The sequence below is a fragment of the Rhinolophus sinicus genome, chromosome X (genome assembly GCF_036562045.2).
Source record: "Rhinolophus sinicus isolate RSC01 chromosome X, ASM3656204v1, whole genome shotgun sequence".
In the NCBI taxonomy this organism is placed as follows: domain Eukaryota; kingdom Metazoa; phylum Chordata; class Mammalia; order Chiroptera; family Rhinolophidae; genus Rhinolophus; species Rhinolophus sinicus.
This window is the reverse complement of record NC_133768.1, coordinates 68,157,330-68,174,741: the sequence shown is the minus strand read 5'-3', so window position 1 is coordinate 68,174,741 and position 17,412 is coordinate 68,157,330. Positions and strand designations below refer to the sequence as shown.

General features: G+C 35.4%; 1 protein-coding gene across 8 annotated transcripts in view; it reads left to right on the top strand.

The window, feature by feature from the left end:
* Nucleotides 1-17,412, top strand: part of SYTL4 (synaptotagmin like 4) — a 68,882-nt gene that overhangs the window by 25,638 nt on the left and 25,832 nt on the right. The gene's annotated exons all lie outside the window — the stretch shown is intronic.

Genomic DNA, 17,412 nt, shown 5'->3' with positions numbered 1-17,412 from the left:
ATTGTTCAGCTTCAGCTTCACGTGTACACTGCAGTAGTCAGACATCTACACCGTCCATGAACTGCTCTCCCTAATAAGACAAGTGCCTATCTGACACCTTACAAAATCTTTACAACATTATTGATTATATTCCCCAAACTGTCTTTTGTATCCCTGTGGCAATCTTGTGGTTATGAATTTGTGTTTTCTAATTCCCTCACCTTCTCCCTCATCCCCATCCCTCTCCCATCTAGCAACCCTCAGTTTTTTCTCTATATTTTTGAGACTGTTTCTGATTAGTTTGCTCATTTATTCTGTTCTTTATTCCACATATAAATGAGATCATATGGTATTTGTCTTTCTCCATCTGTCTTGGTTCACTTAGCATAATGTTCTCTAGGTCCATCAATATCATTGCAAATGGTAAGATTTCATTCTTTTTTATGGCCGAGTAATACTCCATTGTAAAAATGTACCTCAGTTTCTCAATCCAGTCATCTACTGGTGGGCATTTCGGTTGTTTCCAGGTCTTGGCTGTTATGAATAGCACTGCAATAAACATAGGGGTGCATATATTTTTTCAAATTAGCGTTTTAGATTTCTCTGGGTAGATAACTAGGAGTGAAATTGCTGGGTGATAAGGTAGTTCCATTTTCAGTTTTTTGAGGTACCTCTATACTGATTTCCATAGTATGGAAATTGGTGGCTGCACCAATCTGCAATCCCACCAACAGTGCACGAGGGTTCCCTTTTTTCCACATTCTCGCCAGCACTTGCTGTTTGTTGATTTATTGATGCTACCCATTCTGAGCAGAGTGAGGTGGTATCTCATTGTGGTTTTTATTTGCATTTCTCTAATGATTAGTGAGGTTGAGCATTTTTTCATATGTCTGTTGGACATCTGTCTGTCCTCTTTAGAAAAGTGTCTTTTTATGTCCCCTGCCCATTTTTTAATTTTTTTTTTTTTTTTTTTGGTGTTGAGTTGAAGGAGTTTTTTTTTTAAATAAATTTTGGATATTAACCCCTCATCAGAAGTATCATTGACAAATATTGTCTCCCATTCAGCAGGATGCCTTTTTGTTTTATTGATGGTTTCCTTTGCTGTAAAAAACCTTTTTAGTTTTATGTAATCCCATATGTTTATTTTTTCTTTTACTTCTGTTGCCCGAGGGGATATATCAGTAAAAATATTATTAAGGGTAATATTTGCAAATTTACTTCCTATATTTTCTTCTAGGAGTTTTATGGTTTCGGATCTTACGTTTAAGTGTTTAATCCATTTCAAATTTATTCTCGTTTATGGCATAAGGAGGTGATCCAGCTTCATTTTTTTGCATGTGTCTGTCCAGATTTCCTAGCACCATTTATTGAATAGACTGTCTTTACCTCAATGTAAATTCTTGCTTCCATTGTCATAGATTAAATGACCATATAGGTGTGGATTTATTTCTAGGCCCTCTATTCTGTTCCATTGATCTATGTGTCTGTTTTTATACCAGTACCATGCTATTTTGATTACCATAGCCTTGTAGTATGATTTGATGTCAGGTATCGTGACACCTTTCACTTTGTGCTTAGTTTTCAAGATTGCTGTGGCCATTCGGGGTCTTTTGTGGTTCCATATAAATTTTAGGATTATATGTTCAATTTCTGAGGAAAATGTCATTGGTAGTTTGATAGGAATTGCGTGGAATCTATCTATGCCTTAGGTAGTATGGACATTTTAACTATATTAATTCTTTCATCCATGAGCATGGTATGTGTTTCCATTTATTTGTATCTTCTTCGATTTCTCTCTTCAGTGTCTTATCATTTTCTGAGTACAGTCTTTTACTTCTTTGGTTAAATTTATTCCTAAGTATTTTATTGTTTTTGAAGCAATTGTAAATGGGGCTGTTTTCTTAATTTCTCCTTCTGATAGTTTATTATTGGTGTATACAAATGCAACTGATTTCTGAATATTAATATTATATCTTGCTACTTACTAAATTCATTTATCAGTTCTAATAGATTTTTGGTGGAGTCTTTGGCGTTGTCTATGTATAGGATTATGTCACCTGCATATAATGACAATTTTACTTCATCCTTTCCTACTTGGATGCTTTTATTTATTTTTCTTGTCTGATTGCTGGGACTAGAACTTCCAGAACTATGTTGAGTAAAAGTAGTGAAAGTGGGCAACCTTGTCTTGTTCCTGATCTTAGGGAGAATGGTTTTAGCTCTTCCCCATTGAGTATGATGTTAGCTGTGGGTTTATCATATATGGCCTTTATTATGTTGAGATATGATCCCACTATTCCCACTTTGCTATGAGTTTTTATCATAAATGGCTGCTGGAATATTTTATCCATTTTGAGGGGTTCTTGTTTCAGGCAGAGTGAAATCCATTCCATTATACACTATGTTGGCCAGAAGTAGAAGTTCACTGCCATTTTTATAATCCAATTTTTTCATGATAAGTTATAATTTGTAGCCCAATTTCAATTGTAATCTTTCAAAAATGTGGACATTATTACATTTCTTAATATAGCTGGATCAGTTCTAAATATCTGTGTTCAAAAGTGTAGAGAATCTGACATGCAACAGTATACATCTCACATCACTACCCAGTTTCTGTGTAAAACATAGTGTCATTTGATTAACAATAGCAGTTTAATTCAGGGCTTCTCATTTAAACTAATATCCTGTGAAAGACTGTTTTCATGTTCAGTGAAGCATACATTTTACCAAAATTGTCCATTGTCCTTGGCCCAAACAATAAAGCTTGTATCACATCACTTGGGTGGTATGTGACTGATAATCCAATAGAATTTATATGCAAAACCATCGTATAATTACTACTTGTAAATTTAGAGGAATAATTTAATGCCTGTTCAGTCTTTTTGCCCTTGATCATGGATCAATTTTTCTGAAATTCTTCTGTCATCTCTAAGGTTGTCAACATAATTTCTCACTTAAAAAAAAAATGCCTGAAACTTTAAATGGTGTTTAGATGCAGTTTAACTCACAGTTCATCTATATTCTTTAAAAGGAAATAAATGTCGTTATGCAAGACCCAGTTCAGTCTTAAAACACAAATGCACATATAAAAACTGACAGTAAAAATAGCTAACACTTAGCATTCTGTGGTCACATTACTTTAGCACTTTACATTATTTTAAAAATACTTTTAATCTTTCTAAGAAGCCCACAAGGGTTGGCACAGTTATTATCTTCATTTTACAAATGAGAAAATGTAGGCATTGAAAGGTTTAGTAACTTGCCCAAGGTTGCACAGCTAGTAAATGGTGAAGTTGGGATTCAAATTCAGGCAACCTGTCTCCAGAGTCCATGTTCTTAACCATAACACCATGCTGCCTCAGGAAAACAAAACACTTTTCTTTCTGCTCTATTACCACACTTCATTTTCTGTGAGTTTAAGTTTAAACATATAAATACAAATATATTTCTGGGTGAAGACATTCAGCAAACATTTGTTGCATTCATACTGTGTTTCCGACACTGTGCTAAGTAGATTCCTGGGGGTATGAAGTCCAGATATAGTGCCTGCCCTCAAGTAGGTCATGTCTGGTAGAAGTTTCTAGTTTGAGCATAAATATTACCGTTTTCCCATTTATATGTACATTGCATGTTTAGGGGAGGAAGGAGTACCTATGTGCACAACTAATTGAGCACAGCAAAATCTGTTTTATTTGCTGCCCAGTGCAGAGACATTATTAGGTATTTTTCTAATTCACTTCAGTTTCTATTTTGGGAACACCAACAGTAATTTTTAAGCTAAGTACTATTATTACAAGGAATTCTATATTCTGTGTAGTCTATATCTAATTTTTTGTATTCTAGGACCTTGCACAAAATAATATAACTAATAAATAGTAAAGCTAGGATTTGAACCCAAGTCTGTCTTGTACCACTATATTCATTATTTCATCCTTCCTTTCTGTTTGGCCAACTTTTTAATTTTTAAAACTGGTATTCAGAATTTAGTATAATTTGAGATAGCTCTCTGTACCCCTTCTTGAAAACTAGGTGTGTTGTTATTAATGCTAATTTATTATTATTATCTCCTAATCTATAGGATTAAGATATAAATGGTATATATCAATTTGGATATATAATTCTACATATGTTCCTTATATCAAGCTTATTGTATTCAACTCGTCCATACATTTACTACTTAAGAGGGGTATGTTAACCTCCCATTTTGATGGTACATTTTTCAGTTCCCTCTTTTGTAAGTATTTGCATTAAAATATTACCCTGAATTCTGAGAAATATGCATACATATGTAATTATATATATATATATATATATATATATATATATATATATATATATAGTATAAATATATACATACACATATATATGTATGTGCATATATATATATACATATATATATATATATGTATACATATATATGTAATTTTCTAACTAAACAAACCATCTTTTCTAAAATATCTTCTTCTGGAACTGAAGTTCCACAAGGATGCTGTATTAAGATATTTCATCTGAGTATTGACACCTCGTGACTAACATGGAACAAATTGCCTGTCAGAGCTCAGGTTTGGTCACCCATGTAATCTGAGCTGTGGTTTTCTCACTAGATAATCCGTGCTCTTTTGACCACACACTGTGATTGAATTTCAGTGAAGGGCCTTAACAAATATTTTTGGGCTTTGGTTTCTCCACTAAACCCTAGTGTCCATCAGTTGAGTGAATATGAAAGGTCACAAGTTTTCTAACTGCAAATCTGTCTGGATTTCTTATTTGTGCTTCCATTATTTTTCTGAGTTACCTTTTTCCAAATGTGATCTACCATTTATCATGAAAAATATATCACATAACTCACTGCATACGAAAGCATTAGATTTATTCCATATTTTCCTTTTTGAGTTTCTAGAAAATACTCTATCCTACGGTAAGGGGGTAGTGAGTTAGGCAGCAGGGTTCTTCTTTAAGATGTTAATGATAAATTTAGAGGGAGACATAATCAAAATGGTGGTGTGAGGTGAGCCTCTGTTAATCTCCCCTGGAATTTACAACTAATCAAACAACTATAACTCCACAAAGGATTCCCTGCACAGCAGACAGGCAAGATGAAGAGGCCCACTACTGAATTCACCTAAAGGTGGGCGAATCGCATGAGTGGGGAAGGAGGGAAGGGAGAAGTGCGGAGACGAAGCCGCTCGGGCGCAGGACGCAGACCTAGCTCAGTATTCCGAGCTCACTGCATCCTGGAACTACCACAGCTGCGGGAGAGGGAAGAACTCGGACTGCTAGGGCTCCGTTTATGGCCCACAGGGCTGAAGGGACAGCATATAACATGGCTGAACCCAACGCTCACGGCAGAGACCTCGGAGAAAAGAATGAGGGAAGAAGGCTGAAAATGGTGGTTTAAGCCCTCACTGCTGAGCAGAGAACGGAAGCCGTAGGCACTGAGACTATCCACCCCCTCCCAGCCCTCCCAGAGCTCGCCCCACCCCCACCTGCCCGGTGCGGTGCGAGAAGAGGAACAGTAGCAGTGTCAGATCAAAAGAACAGAATATTTGCTGTTCTGAGAACTATGGACCACAGACACAGATTCGCAGCCCAACTAGTTCCGGCAAAGTGGAGGGAGCTGTGAAACAGGACCGGCTGTGGTGGTGGTCGCCCGCCATTGCTCTGGGCCACCTCTCACAACTCACCCTGCCCCTGGCCCCACCTATCTGGGGGGATTCCTGCAGGAGTAAACAGAACTGATGAAACATACGGGCTCTGAATCTGGTGCAGGAAGAGCTTTGGAACTCCAAAAGCTCTCCGCATACCCACACGGACACTGCACCCTGTGATCCAGGTGAACTTAACAGAGGAAAAGCCCGTCTCCCAGGGAATCCCCCCATTGTGTGAGAAGCTGGAATAATGCAGAGAAAACATAGCACTACCATGTGAGAGAGAGAAAAAAAGGCTGCAGTCAGAGAGAAAATAAAACATTTTACGAACAAATACTGGAAAACAAAAGAAAGACCTCTTCCTATCAACCTGTTGCAGAAGCCACTCCTGTAGATGTCTAGGAAGAGAAATAATAAATCAGTAATTGCCATGAATAACCAGGGTGACAAGACAGCTCAGAAAGAAAGTGAAAAGTCTCCAAAAAAGAAACATAAAGATATGGAAATATGTGACTTAAATGACAGAGAATTCAAGATTGCACTTCTGGAAAAACTCAACGAGATGCAAGAAAACACAGAAAGGTAGTTTAACTAACTCAGAAACACAATCAAGAACAACATGAGCATTTTACGAAAGAGATTGAAATTTTAAAAAAGAACCAAATAGAATTTCTGGAGATTAAGAACTCAATAGAAGAAATTAAGAATGAAATAACCAGCTTAGGTAGTAGAGTTGACCAGATGAAGGAAAGAATCAGTGACATCGAAGACAGAAACCTGGAAATTACACAGATGGAAGAAGAAAGAGACTTGAGACTTAAAAGAAATGAAAGAACTCTACAAGAACTTTCTGACTCCATCAGAAAGAGCAATATAAGAATAATGGACATACCAGAAGGAGAAGAAAGAGAGAAGGGAACAGAGAATATATTCAAACAAATTGTCGATGAGAACTTCCCAAACTTGTGGACAGAACTGGATCCTCGAATCCAAGAAGCAAATAGAACACCTAATTACCTCAATCCCAACAGGCCTTCTCCAAGGCACATTGTATTGAAGCTGTCTAAAATCAACGACAAAGAAAGAATCCTCAAGGCAGCCAGGGAAAAGAAGACAGTAACCTACAAAGGAAAGCCCATTAGATTATCATCAGATTTTTCAGCAGAAACTCTACAAGCCAGGAGGGAGTGGAACCAAATATTCAAACTATTGAAAGAGAGAAATTATGAGCCAAGAATAATATATCCAGCAAAGATATCCTTTAGATATGAAAGAGGAATAAAGACCTTTCCAGACATACAGAAGCTGAGGAATTTTCTAGTACACAACCTGCACTACAAGAAATACGAAAGGAGGCTATTCGACCACCATCAACAGGGACAATTTGTGGCAACCAAAACATAAAAAGGGGGAGAGTAAAGGCCTGAAGCGAATATGGGAAAGGAGAAAGTAAGCGTGCTGAAGAAAATGGAATACTCTAAATATCAAACTTTCTTTTACATAAACTTAAGGGTAACCACTCAAAAAAAATCCAGAACTGAAACATATACTGTAATAAAAGAAGAAACAGAGGGAAGTATCATAGAATACCACCACACAGAAATAATAGACAACAACAAAAAGGCAAAGAAACAATGGAGACACAGCCTTACCAGAAAACTAAAGATAGAATGACAGGAAATCCTCACATATCAATAATCACCCTAAATGTAAATGGACTGAACTCACCAATAAAAAGGCACAGAGTAGCAGATTGGATCAAAAACTAAACCCAACCATATGCTGTCTCCAAGAGACACATCTCAGCTACAAGGACAAGCATAGACTCAAAGTGAAAGGGTGGAAATTGACACTCCAAGCAAATGGTACCCAGAGAAAATCAGGTGTAGCCATAATGATATCAGATGAAACAGACTTCAGGGTGAAAAAGATAACAAGAGACAAAGATGGACATTTCATAATGGTAAAGGGACTATACAACAAGAAGACATAACAGTCATCAATATTTATGCCCCCAATCAGGGAGCACCGAAATATACCAAGCAACTAGTAACAGAACTAAAGGGAGAAATTGACCAAAACACAATTATACTAGGGGACTTAAATACATCATTGACAGCTATGGATAGATCATCCAAACAGAAAATAAATAACGAAATAGCAGCCCTAAATGACACATTAGATGAAATGGACATAATTGACATATATAGAGCACTTCATCTTAAAACATCAGACTATACATTCTTTTCTAGTGTACACGGATGTTCTCAAGGATAGACCATATATTCGGACACAAAATCAGCCTCAGCAAATTTAAGAAGATTGGAATCATACCAAGCATATTCTCTGATCATAAGGCTTTGAAATTGGATATCACTGCAAAAAGAAAGCAGGAAAAACCACAAATACATGGAGATTAAACAACATACTTTTAAAGAAGGACTGGGTCAAAGAAGAAGTTAGAGGAGAGATCAAAAGTTACATAGAAACAAATGACAATGAAAATACATACTACGAAATTTTTGGGATGCAGCGAAAGCAGTTTTAAGAGGGAAATTTATATCATTACAGGCCTATCTCAAGAAACAAGAAAATCCCAAATAAATAACCTCATGTTACACCTTAAAGAACTAGAAAAGAAGAACAATGAAACCCAAGGTCAGCAGAAGAAAGGAAATAACAAAAATCAGAGCAGAACTAAATGAAATAGAGAACAAAAAGACAATAGAAAAAATTAATGTGACAAAGAGCTGGTTCTTTGAAAAGATTAATAAAATTGACAAACCCTTGGCTAGACTCACTAAGATAAAAAGAGAGAAGACACTAATTAACAAAATCAGAAATGAAAAAGGGGAAGTTATCACGGACACCACAGAAATACAAAGGATCATCCAAGAATACTATGAAGGACTATATGCCACCAAATTCAATAACCTAGAAGAAATGGACAAGTTCTTAGAAACATATAGCCTTCCAAGGCTGAACCATGAAGAACTGGAAAATCTAAACAGACCGATCACCAGTAACGAAATTGAATCAGTCATCCAAAACCTTCCCAAAAGCAAAAGTCCGGGACCAGATGGCTTCACTAGTGAATTCTACCAAACCTTCAAAGAGGATCTAATACCAATCCTGCTCAAACTCTTCCAAAAAATTGAAGAAGAGACAGTACTCCCTAACTCATTTTATGAGGCCAACATTACCCTGATACCAAAACCTGGTAAGGACAACACAAAAAAAGAAAACTACAGACCAATATCTCTGATGAATACAGATGCAAAAATCCTAAACAAAATTCTAGCAAATCGAATACAACAATGCATTAAAAAGATTATTCATCATGACCAAGTGGGGTTCATCCCCGGGGCACAAGGATGGTTCAACATCCGCAAATCCATCAATGTGATACATCACATAAACAAAATAAAGGACAAAAATCATATGATTATATCAATTGATGCAGAAAAAGCATTTGACAAGATACAACATCCATTTATGATTAAAACACTTAATAAAATAGGTATAGAAGGAAAATACCTTAACATAATAAAGGCCATATATGACAAGCCCTCAGCTAATCTCATAATTAATGGTGAAAAACTGAAGCCCTTTGCTCTACATTCAGGAACACGACAGGGCTGTCCCCTATCACCTCTGCTTTTCAACATAGTATTGGAAGTCCTTGCCAGAGCAATCAGGCAAGAGAAAGAAATAAAAGGCATCCAAATTGGGAATGAAGAAGTTAAATTGTCACTCTTTGCAGATGACATGATGCTATATATAGAAAACCCTAAAGACTCCACCAAAAAGCTATTAGAAACAATCAACTAATACCATAAAGTTGCCAGCTACAAAATCAATGTACAAAAGTCCATTGAATTCCTATATACTAACAATGAAATTACAGAAAAAGAAATAAAAGAGCAATTCCTTTTGCAATTTCAGTAAAATAATAAAATACTTAGGAATAAACTTAACCAAGGATGTGAAAGACCTATATGCTGAAAAGTGTAAGACAATTTTAAAAGAAATTGAAGAAGACACAAAGAAATGGAAAGACATTCAGTGCTCATGGATTGGAAGAATCAACATAGTTAAAATGGCCATATTACCCAAAGTAATATACAGATTTAATGCAATCTCCATCAAAATTCCAATGGTATTTTTTAAACAAATAGAACAAAAAATCATCAGATTTGTTTGGAACCACAAAAGACCCCGAATAGCCAAAGCAATCTTAAGAAAAAAGAACAATACTGGAGGTATCACACTTCCTGACTTTAGCTTGTACTACAGGGCTACAATAATCAAAACAGCATGGTATTGGCAGAAAAACAGACACATAGACCAATGGAATAGAATTGAGAACCCAGAAATAAAACCACATAAATATGGACAGATAATTTTTGACAAAGAAGCTAAAAACATACAATGGAGAAAAGACAGCCTCTTCAATAAATGGTGCTGGGAGTATTGGAGAGCCATGTGCAAAAGAATGAAACTGGACTGCTATCTGTCACCATGTACCAAAATTAATTCAAAATGGATCAAAGACTTAAGCATAAGACCTGACACAATAAACTGCATAGAAGAAAACATAGGTACTAAACTTATGGACCTTGGGTTCAAAGAGCATTTTATGAATTTGACTCCAAAGGCAAGGGAAGTAAAAGCTAAAATAAATGAATGGGACTATATGAAACTTAAAATCTTCTGCACAGCAAAAGAAACCATTGACAAAATAAAGAGGCAACCAACTGAATGGGAGAAGATTTTTGCAAACAGTGCCTCTGATAAGGGGCTAATATCCAAAATATACAAGGAACTCATACAGCTTAACAACAACAAAACAACCCAATTGAAAAATGGATAGAGGACCTGAAGAGACATTTCTCCAAACAGGACATACAGATGGCAAACAGATATATGAAAAAAATGCTCAACATCACTAATCATCAGAGAAATGCAAATAAAAACCACAATGAGATACCACCTCACATGAGTTAGAATGGCTATCATCAACAAGACCAATAGTAGCAAGTATTGGAGAGGCGGTGGAGAAAAAGGAACCCTCATACACTGTTGGTGGGAATGCAGACTGGTGCAGCCATTATTGAAGGCAGCGTATGGGGTTCCTCAAAAAATTAAGAATAAAAAAAAATTAAGAATAGATTTACCATATGACCCAGCAATCCCTCTCCTGGGTATCTACCCAAAAAATCTGAAAACATTTATCTATAAAGACATGTGTGATCACATATATGGTGATGGAAGGAGAACTGACTCTGGGTGGTGGAACACACAATGGGATTTATAGATGATGTAATACAGAATTGTACTCCTGAAATCTATGTAATTTTACTAGCAATTTTCACCCCAATAAATTTTTAAAAAAAGATGTTAATGATAAATTTAGGATTATTATGATTTGTTCTTTGACCTATGAGTTATTAAGAAGTTTCTTTAAATTTCTAGAAAATACTGGGATTAAAAATTATCTTTTGTTATTTACTTCATATTTAATTTTTTTGAGGTGAGAAACCATGGTCTGCATGAAAATGATTTCTTTGAAATTACTGAGACTTGCATTATAACCTAGTACAATGGTCATTTGAGGGGATAAATGTTCCAGATGTGGTTGAAAACAGTGTGATTGTCTAAGTGTATATAGAATTCTACATATGTCCATTAAATCAAGCTTACATATTTTGTTGTTTGACTTGTCTATATTCTTACAAATTTTTTATCTTCTGATGCTAGCAATAATGTTTCAGTCTATGACATGCTGCTTATAGGATAGTGGTATACCATATAGCATATTTGTGTAGTAGGTTGTACCCTGTACGTTTACATAAGTACAGTCTGTGATGTTCAAACAATGACGAAATCACGTAAAGAAGCATTTCTCAGAACGTATCCCTGTCATTAAGTAGTGCATCACTGTAATTGAAGGTGGTATGTTAATATCCCATTTGAATGGTTGATTTTTCCATTTCTCTCTCTAGTTGTACTTAGTCTTCTTTTATATATTTGGAGGTGTTTTATTAGTATATAAAGGTTTGTTTACTCTGTAGTGATCTTCTTTATCCTTTATAATATTTTTGTCTTGAAGTTTTATTTTTTAGGTATTAAGGTAGCCTCAATTTTCTTTAGGTTAGCATTTAGTTGGTATATCTTTTTCCATCTTTTTTACTTTCAATCTTTCCTTGTCCTTATGTGTTAGGTGTGTCCCTTATAAATGGCACATAGCTGAATTTTAAAATTTTATTCAGTCTGTTAATCTCTGTATTTTAAAGGGTGAGTTTTGCTCATATATGCTTTTTATGTTTATTGACATATTTGAACTTGTTTTTACCATCTTTTTTTTTTTTCTAGTTGTCTCATTTTTTCGTATGCTTTCCTTTTTCTGCTTGCCTTTAAATCTTTTTCTTATTTGTTTTATTCTCCACACTACTGATTCTCCAAGATCCCATCTCAAGTGAACTTGCTAATAACAGGGTTAGAGTTGGAAATCACAGTAACCCATGGTTGAAGGTAGGGCTAGGGGTGGGGTGTGACTTTTCTAAAAGGAGTCACATTTGCAAATGATGGGGGAGAGGAGACAAGGAGATGATGGAGGTCATGGCTAATTGACTCTAAACACATTTTGTTTTTTATAATTGTGAGACAGGATGTCTGATAGGACTGGAGGAATGGGAAGAGGGATTGTGAGATGAATGAGCTCTTAATATTAATATTAAAATTAATATAAGACCCAGTCTTATTTTACTATAATACAAGACTGGGTATAATATAATGTAATATAATATAATATAATATAATATAATATAATATAATATAATATAATACCTGGTCTTACATTAATTTTTGCTCCAAAAGATGCATTAGAGCTGACGGTCCGGCTAGGTCTTATTTTCGGGGAAACACGGTATGTTGATTCTTCCAATCCATGAACAGGGAATGTCTTTCCATTTCTTTGTGTCTTCTCCAATTTTTTTTAAAAAATGTCTTATAGTTTTCAATATATAAGTCTTTCACATCCTTTGTTAAATTTATTCCTAGGTATTTTATTATTTTTGTAGATGTTGCAAAAGGAATTTTTTTTAAATTTCTTTTTCTGAGATTTCATTGTTAGTATATATAGGAATGCAACGGACTTTTGTACATTGATTTTGTAGCCGGCAACTTTACTGTATTTGTTTATTGTTTCTAACAGCTTTTTGGCGGATTCTTTAGGGTTTTCTATATATAGCATCATATCATCTGCAAAAAGTGACAATTTAACTTCTTCATTACCCATTTGGATGCTTTTTATTTCTTTCTCTTGCTTGATTGCTCTGGCTAGGACTTGCAATACTATGTTGAAAAGCAGAGGTGATAGGGGACAGCCCTGTCGTGTTCCTGAATGTAGAGCAAAGGGCTTCAGTTTTTCACCGTTAATCATGACAGTAGCTGAGGGTTTCTCATATATGGCCTTTATTATGTTAAGGTATCTTCCTTCTATACCCATTTTATGAAGTGTTTTAATTACAAATGGATGTTGTATCTTGTCAAATGCTTTTTCTGCATCAATTGGTATAATCATATGATTTTTGTCCTTTATTTTGTTTATGTGATGTATCACATTGATGGATTTGCACATGTTGAGCCATTCTTGTGCCCCTGGGATGAACCACACTTGGTCATGATGTATAATCTTTTTAATGTATTGTTGCATTTGATTTGCTAGAATTTTGTTTAGGATTTTTGCATCTGTATTCAGCAGAGATATTGGTCTGTAGTTTTCTTTTTTTATGTTATCATTACCAGGTTTTGGTATCAGGCTAATGTTGGCCTCATAAAGTGATTATGGAGTACTGTCTCTTCAATTTTTTAGAATAGATTGAGTAGGATAGGTATTAGATCCTCTTTGATTGGTAGAATTCACTAGTGAAGCTGTCTGGTCCTGGACTTTTGCTTTCGGGAAGGTTTCGGATGACTGATTCAATTTCGTTACTGGTGATCGGGCTGTTTAGATTTTCCAATTCTTCGGGATTCAGCCTAGGAAGCCAATATGTTTCTAAGAACATGTCCATTTCTTCTAGATTGTTGAATTTGGTGACATATTGTCCTGCTTAGTAATCTTGCATGATCCTTTTATTTCTTTGGCATCTGTAGTAGCTTCCCCTCTTTCATTTCTGATTTTGTTTATTTGCGTCTTTTCTCTTTTTATCTCAGTGAGTCTAGCCAATTTTATTAATCTTTTCAAAGAACCAGCTCTTTGTTGCATTAATTTTTTTCTATTGTCTTTTTGTTCTCTATTTCATTTAGTTCTGCTCTGACTTTTATTATTTCCTTCCTTCTGCTGGCTTTGGGTTTCATTTGTTGTTCTTTTTGTAGTTCTTTAAGGTGTAATGTGAGGTTATTTATTTGGGATCTTTCTTGTTTCTTGAAATAGGCCTGTAATGATATACATTTCCCTCTTAAAGCTGTTTTCTCTGCATCCCCAAAATTTTGGTAGGCTGTATTTTCGTTCTCATTTGTTTCTATGTATCTTTTGATCTCTCCTGTAATTTCTTCTTTGACCCGGTCATTCTATAACAGTATGTTGTTTAATCTCCATGTATTTGTGGTATTTCCTGTTTCTTTTTGCAGTTGATATCTGATTTCAAAGCCTTGTGATCAGAGAATATGCTTGGTATGATTTCAATCTTTTTAAATTTGTTGAGTTTGGTTTTATGGCCCAATATATGGTCTATCCTTGAGAATGTTCCATGTTCACTAGAAAAAATGTTAGTCTGATGTTTTAGGATGAAGTACTCTGTATGTATCAATTGTGTCCATTTCATCTAATGTGTCATTTATGGCTGCTATTTCGTTATTTATTTTCTGTTTGGATGATCTGTCCATAGCTGTCAATGATGTATTTAAGTCCCCTAGTATAATTGTGTTTTGGTCAATTTCTCCCTTTAGTTCTGTTAGTAGTTGCTTGGTATATTTCAGTGCTCCCTGATTGGGGGCATAAATATTGATGACTGTTATGTCTTCTTGTTGTATAGTCCCCTTTACCATTATGAAATGTCCATCATTGTCTCTTGTTACCTTTTTTATCCTGAAGTCTGTTTCATCTAATATCAGTATTTGCTTTACTTCTAATCCCATTTCTTCTCTTGTAGCTCTTATCTCTGTCAGGATTGTCACTAGCCAGTCAGTTGTTTGACCTTGATGGGCTTTGTTTACCACAGAGTATTGTCACGATGGAGGATGACTTAGGGTGCACTTTAAAACACACTGTCTCTCAACCATGTGTTTTACGGTTGATTGCACTATGCTCACACCCTACTGACTGCACCGAACAAGTTGAAACTTGTCACACACTGTTACTAAGGTTCAACACACTGCTTTGCATATTGAAGATCCCTGCCTTTCCATTGGATGGCACTCAGCAGCAGCATTCACCGTATTTTATGATTACAACGTAAAGGCATCGTTCACACATTGCTTCTGGTATGGCAATTTCTGTCAAATAGAAACATTACACTATGTTCTCATCCACCTTATTCACCAGATCTGGTACGTTGTGACTTTTGACTCTTCCCCAAAGTCAAAATGATCATGAAAGAAAAGTGTTTTGAATCGATTCAGGACATCGAGACAGCCACAACAGTGCCACTAAAGACACTTACAAAAGACGACTTCCAGAACTGCTTCAGAAAGTGGCAAGAACGATAAGTGTGTTGGAAGTCAGGGGGATTATTTTGAGGGGGATTAATGGCCGTGTGTCTTTTAATATAATGTTTTTTTTAATTTAAACATTCACCATAATGTTTGATCACACCTCGTAGGCTATGTTGGAAATGAGGAACCAGAGAGTGATGGAGGCATACTTAGTAAACCTAGGTTGTCTTTTGTCTGGACTATTATAGTAATCCCCGTTTCATTTAACTTGTTTTCTTTTTTTGATATTTAAAAGTGAGACATATGTGTAAAAAAATGAGAACTGTATAAAAATTCAAAAGCGAAAGTTGCTCCCTTCTGATTCTACTCCCGAAGAGAAACCAATAAGGGTTTTTGTTGTAGAACTTTTTCTTTGCATATACAAATGTATAGATAAATACTTTACCAAAGAAATCATTCAATATTGTCCTGCAACTACCTTTGTTTTTTTTTTTTTTGTTTGTTGTTGTTTTTTTTTGTTGTTGTTTTTTTTAACTCAGGGGTGTATTTTCATCCAGATCTACCATATTTTAAATGGCTGCATATTATGCCGTTATATGGAATTATTATTTGGTTTAATGATTCCTCTCTTAAGGAATTTTTTTCTCTTATAAATAATGTTGTAGTAACATTCTTATATATATACCGTTGCACGCATATTTGTGTGAATATCTCTATTAGGCAGATTCTTAGAAGTCGTATTGCTTGGCTAAGGAATATGCATATTTTACAAGTGTTTTGTACTACCAAATTGCACTTCAATCTGTCCTTTCAATTAGTCTTTCATAGTATAGGTAGGGTGATCTCTGTAAAATGAATTTGATCATGTGATTTCCTAACATCAAAAACAAGACAACAACAAAGATGTCTGATGAATTTCTATTATCTATATAATGATTTTTTAAAAATTCTTAATTGTTAAGAGTATTTCAGAATTATATAACATGGCCTGACCTGTCTCTCCTACCATTCTCCCCAACCAACAAACATATACTTTGTTCTACAAGGCAAAATCCACCTCTTCTGTGAAAACTTCCATGTATACAGCTCTCTCTCTTCCCTGTTTATACAAGATAAAATTAGTTACTACCTTCTCTAAGTTCCATAACACTTAATTTATTATCCCACTGATAACACTTAGTACATTGTATTGTATTTATGTGTGTCGGTCTCCCCTACTACTCTGTGAACTTCTCAAAGACCAGAACTGTTTTTCTCATCTTTGTATCCCCAGCACTTTGCACAATGCCTGTCAGAGTGGGTGCTCAAAAAATGTGCATGAAATGAGTGAAAATATTCTTGATGTAGTGTTAGCAATAAGAAGTTTGGGAGATCAAATGGGTGATGGAAATTTTGCAGTGTACCGTATTTCCCCGAAAATAAGACCTAGCCGGACAATCAGCTCTAATGTGTCTTTTGGAGCAAAAATTAATATAAGACCTGGTCTTATTTTAGTATAAGACCCAGTCTATATAATGTAATATAATATAATATAATATAATATAATATAATATAATATAATATAATATAATATAATACCAGGTCTTACATTAATTTTTGCTCCAAAAGACGCATTAGAGCTGATTGTCTGACTAGGTCTTATTTTTGGGGAAGCACGATAGCAGAAAGCTGACTGAATCCTGGGAACATGAAAGCTGGTCTGGAAAGGAAAAACGGGCTTCACCAGGCAGGAGTCCCCATGTGGTTTTCTCCTCTGTTACAGAGACTAGTTGTCTGATCATTTGCATTAATAGACTTGGGACTTGAGAACATTTAATGTATTGAAAATTGGATGATTGAGGATCTGCTTGGTAGAGGGGGAATTTGACTCAGCTGTTCCGTGCTCTTTGCCAACCAAGACGCTTATGCTGAAAGTCCCAACCCTTTCCCAGAGTCATGAATAAGTTTTTCTTCTTGAAAAATGAAAGCCTCTTCATTTTCAGGGTAGGATTCAGATGGGAGTAGGAATGTTAAATAGGTCAGATACTTCTACATTGTCTCTAGCCTGGTTCAAGAGGAAAGTAGCCTATTGAAAGGTGCTAGGGCTGTGGGCCTATACTGGAGTAAGTTATCTGTGTGAAATTAGTTC